Genomic DNA, 5,130 nt, shown 5'->3' with positions numbered 1-5,130 from the left:
ACGTTCCCCTTAATTTCCCCAAAAGTAGAAATGGGTCCGGGTTCTTAAGGGTTAAACGTATAGGCTTAAAGGCATAATATAACTACTGTATTATATGTATTCAACGTGTGCCCCGCTGGACTTATGTTTCTGTGGTTGACCGCTGTGACATATCAGTATAGCCACGGAAGATAGCTTGTGTGTTTCATTCCCATGCATCAAGGTTATTTTCATGTATGTAATTGTTTTTCCTGCACAGTGTAGAGTCTTGTTGTGATGAAAGGGATACAGGTATTTCATAAAAAACGTGATCCCTGGAGAATAGGTAGGCTACAGCATTGATATCACAATTTAATCGGAGCTGATCACAACCTGTCATGAGTGATCCAGTCATCTCGATGAGCGCTCGGGCTGTGAATAAACGACTTGTGTTTTACTTTTAGGCTGTCTGAAGGTATGGACAGCTATCAAAGCTACTATAAATCACATTAAGAACAATGTACAAATGAAAGTCGGACACAAATATATAATTTCAATGATTTATTCAAGTTTGCAATATTTTGAACAGGCATCCACACAGTCACCTACTTTGTAATGTTCGATACCTCCCTGTAAGCGTCACGATATCCACCTCTCACCCACAACCTCACAGCCGAGTACTGAATGTACATCAAAGTGATCTTAGGAAGGCAGATATAGCAAAAGATGAACGTAAACGACAAACGAGGCGATCGACATGGTAAGTCAACAATGGGTCCCCCCAACGTTTCTTCTCGCCTGTGCAGTGAACACTTTGAGAGTCATCCCTTCAGCACGGACTCATGGGTACAGATCCTTTAAAAAAAAATAATAACTTGGTTCCATTTGTGAGTGTAAATTGTTGTTACTAATTAAATACATCAGACAATGCTAAATAATTGTTATGGCACAGCTTGCACATCAGTGATGAGTAATGTTCTTTTGATTAAAAGCCAAATTAAGATTTTGCCAGTTAAGTATAGAAACATAAAAATCGAATTTTTTTTGCAAACCATCACATTTCTCTTCAATTTATGCAAAGACTCTTTATCATAGATAGAGAATTGCCATTTCCCCCACATACTCTATGTTAAAAACAGATGAATTATATTACCTTTTTTACATTATTTTAATAGCAACATTCGTGACATTCTGTTGTCATCTTATAACTTATTTATCTTAACAGCTATCACAGTAAAAAAAAAAAGATTGAATTTTACTATACAATATTTATCTTTACATTCTGTTCTTGCATATGTCTTATTATATTTACGTGTATATAGATTTCTGCCTGCACTAATTTATTATTCTTAATTTAATTTTGAATTTCTTTTATTGTTTTATGTCTTATATAACTATGTTGCATTGTTGGAGGAGCTCGGGACAGATGATTTGCATTGCCATTCCTACACTGTAGCCTATGTGCATATGACATAAATCCTTTGAATCTGAATCTTGGAAACACGTAATTGTTGAATGGATTAACTTGTCTTTTATAATGCACTCTTACATTTAAAACAACATTATTCAAAAGAAAGTTGAATATCTACAGACCTCAAAAAGTTATTTTATGTGTTTTTGTTTATTATTTTTATTAGGGAAGGAGATGCCTGAAAAACACTGCAGTGCCCACCATTTTCTATTTCACCAAAGAACACCAGCCTGGAAGGAGAAGCAGGTGAGTGGCAATGACGAGGTAAGTGACACTCCTAGTTCGACTGTTAACAGCAATGAGGAGGAGGTTGCAGATGTCGACCATGGTAGTGGTGAAAACAGTCTTGCTGCTGATCAGAGCAATATCATTATGATACAAGGCACGCCTGAAGAAGCCTTTGTTGTTCCACATGTGGAGCGTAATGACATTCCAACAGTCAATGCTTGTGAGGAGGATGTTGGTTTGGGTAGCAGCAGCCAACAAACAGACTCCGCCTCTGTTCACTCTTACACTTGGGCTTTAAACTGAGACGGGTCATACTGAATAGTTTGTGCACACATTTCTAACATGTGATCTTTCTTTCATGTAGGACGCTTGAGGGAAGTTGCAACGCCTCGGCCAATGGGATGTCTTCTCCACGTGAAAGACATTGAAGGCATCATTTATAACTTGAGACCATTTTCCAAAAGTGATGACTTGTATTGGCTTAGATAGTAATGGATTACATCGAACACGAATCAAGATCGTATAGAGAAAAAGGGAAGTGTAATCCTTAGATACAGAGGAAGAGATGTAATCGCATTAGTTTGACTTTTCTAATAATAGGGAAACTCAGGATTACAATCTTATTCAAAACCTAAAAAGAGCATATAGTGCTTGTTGTAAAATTATCAAATGGTATCTCTTCTCTGGAAGCGGTACTGTTCTGTAGGATAATACTTTCATTGTGAATCTTTACACCTACTGCCTGAATCTGCTTTATGTATTATATTATACATTTAAGTAAAAAAATCATATTAGTATTTCTTCTCTCCTGTGTTTATTTGCATTGCATTTGATATTGAGGTAATCCAAAAGAAAAATAAAGTTATCAGGTTACATTACTTTTATATCTTGATACTCACATGAAGTTACTGGTTGTGTTTTTGGCAAGTAGCCCTCCCAACCCTGTACATAAGTTATATCATTTTAATTACTGATACAGGTGTTGCACATCTTTAATTTATTTTCTAGTGTACTTAAGTCATACAATGATTCGAAACCTTTACTTTTCATAAAATGCAAGATGTAACTTTCAATGTGTGTTTATCACATTTTCAATGTGAAAAAGATCTGATTAAATAGCACAGAGTAAAAGCACAATCTTAAATGTTGACAGTTATCATTTTCCTATGCTTATTGTTAATGTACTGTAGTGGTGTTATAAACAAAATGTTGTCGTAAAGGAAATTAAGATGTTTTTTATTTGTTGACAAAAGATTTAAAGTTGATGCTCACAACATGTGGGAACATTTATGGAGAAAAATGTTTCTATTGTAAAACAAATATTTATCTGCATACTGAACTAAACTCTCTAAAAGGTATTATCTTCTGTGACGTTACGACCCTGTAGGGATTGTGGGTATTGCACTTCGTAATTACATTCTATGGTATGCTTATGACATTGATGCCAACATACATGGGACTAGGGGAGACCTTCCTGTTTGCATTATCATGATAAATGACAGCGTAGTCAAGCATTGTCAAGATTTTGTGTTTTTAAACTTGGGACTCTTTTCAGACTGCTCCGGCTTGGGAAAAGATTTTAGCCTTAATGTGTAATGTTTTCTGTATTGTATGGTAAGCTTATCCTTTCATTTGATAGTCCCGTTTGGATGTGATAGCTAACATTTTCAGTAAGCAGTAGACAAAAGAAGTGAAAATATGAATGTAATTTATTTTCAATATTTACATAAATACATAATTATTTTAACAAATAAAATAACAAAAAACATCATAACAAATACAAAATAAAAGGTTTGACAGACAGCCATGCCCAGCATGGGCCTGGAGAGCTGCAGAGTCCATTGGGGGAAGAGGGGGGGGGGTGGGATGTGGGGAAGAGGAAGAGCAGCCATGTTAACAGTGTTATGGCTACAGATGTAATATCTAACTCAACATTAGCCATGACAGTCTGGGCTTAGCAAGGGCCTTAGAATACATACTCTAACGGAGCGTCCACACTACAGCTTCAAAAATAGCTTGGAGCTGGGCGTGTCTGGAGCTTGGGGATTTTATTCAAGCAACACGGCCAACAACCAATCACATGAATCTCCCGCCCCCGACATACAAAGCAAAAAACCCCGGGGATTGTATGGGAGCAATATATATATAAACTCCCCAAACAGGCGAAAACCTACCAGTTTCACCCACTGTCTCTGCCATCTCCATCCATGCCTGGTTCCTCCGGTTTGTATCCCGGTAGGTGAAGAGGGTCTGGTCATACAAAACCGGGTGATTTGCTACGGCGATAGTTAGTTTCTCCTCCGACTTTTTTTGAAATATAGAAATGAACGGCGGGATATCTCTCCCAGCTTAGACGCGGTTTGATTGGCTACGGCTTCAGCTGTCAGATTTTGGGAAACGGGATTTGATTGGCTGGCGCTGGCTACTCCGGCGTCTCCGGCGTCAGAAGTTGAACATTGTTCAACTTCTGTCGCCGGAGACGCCTGAGACGGACCGCTCTGCTACCCACAATTCAGTTCGGCAAAAAAGCACGGCTACGTGACGTCACCCCATTGAAAGTGAATGGGCAGATTGGAGCTTTCGACGCTGTCGACGCTGTAGTGTAGACGGGCCGTAAAGGCCAAATCCAAAGACAGTGATACTGACATTTTAGCAGTTCACAGTCTTTGGAGGTGGTCTTTCAGGCAAGTGGCTAGTGACTTTAAAAAAATATAATTTCCCCTAGGGGTGAAATGAACTCCATCTCGCAAAAACAGCCCAGGACTGTCATGTCTAATGTTGGAGTGGTCAACAATGGCACCATTTAGGCTATGAACAAAAGTAGCCATAACACTGTTAACAAACTTCCGGGCCTTGTCAATTTTGACAGGATTTGCACCAGCCCTCCACCGGCGCCTCTGGGAGAGCATGATCTTCATGCCAGGGTGCCGATGGTGAAGCTGGTGCAGGTCCTCCTTCACCTGGTTCAGCAATTGAACACTGGGCACATCCCCCAAGTCACAGTGGATGAGGAGGACATCAAGCAGGCATACAAAGCAGTGACACAGCCACATGTCGGCCAGTCAGACCATCTGTCACTGCATCTCATTCCAGCCTACACCCCCATCAGGAGACAATCAAAGCCCGTCACAAAACATATTGACACCTGGCCTGATGATGCCCTCTCTAGGCTTCAGGACTGCTTCAGTTGCACAGAGTGGAGTATATTTGAAAACCAAGACCTCAGTGACTACACCCAAGCTGTACTCTCCTACATCTCATACTGTGCTGGGAACGTTACTGTGAGGAAACGAACCAGAGTTTTCCCAAATCAGAAACCCTGGATGACAGGCGAAGTGCGGCTTCTCATCAGAGAGCGCAACGCCACTTTCAGATCAGGGGACAGAGAGAAGTACAGCACTGCTAGAGGAAATCTCAAGAGGGGAATTAAAGCTGCTAAGGAGAGCTATAGGAGAAAAATTGAGGGTCACATC

The 5,130-nt window shown here is 39.8% G+C and overlaps 1 long non-coding RNA gene across 1 annotated transcript; it reads left to right on the top strand.

Annotated features, from left to right (window-relative positions):
* The first annotated feature begins 623 nt into the window (after positions 1–623).
* On the top strand, positions 624–2,768 carry LOC139436060 (uncharacterized). The gene is made up of 3 exons (XR_011645269.1): positions 624–718; positions 1,596–1,675; positions 2,022–2,768. It is a non-coding gene; the product is annotated as an uncharacterized lncRNA (long non-coding RNA).
* Positions 2,769–5,130: the final 2,362 nt, after the last annotated feature.

This window comes from Pseudochaenichthys georgianus, chromosome 22, assembly GCF_902827115.2.
Source record: "Pseudochaenichthys georgianus chromosome 22, fPseGeo1.2, whole genome shotgun sequence".
Lineage (NCBI taxonomy): Eukaryota > Metazoa > Chordata > Actinopteri > Perciformes > Channichthyidae > Pseudochaenichthys > Pseudochaenichthys georgianus.
This window is presented reverse-complemented; position numbering and strand designations above follow the sequence as displayed.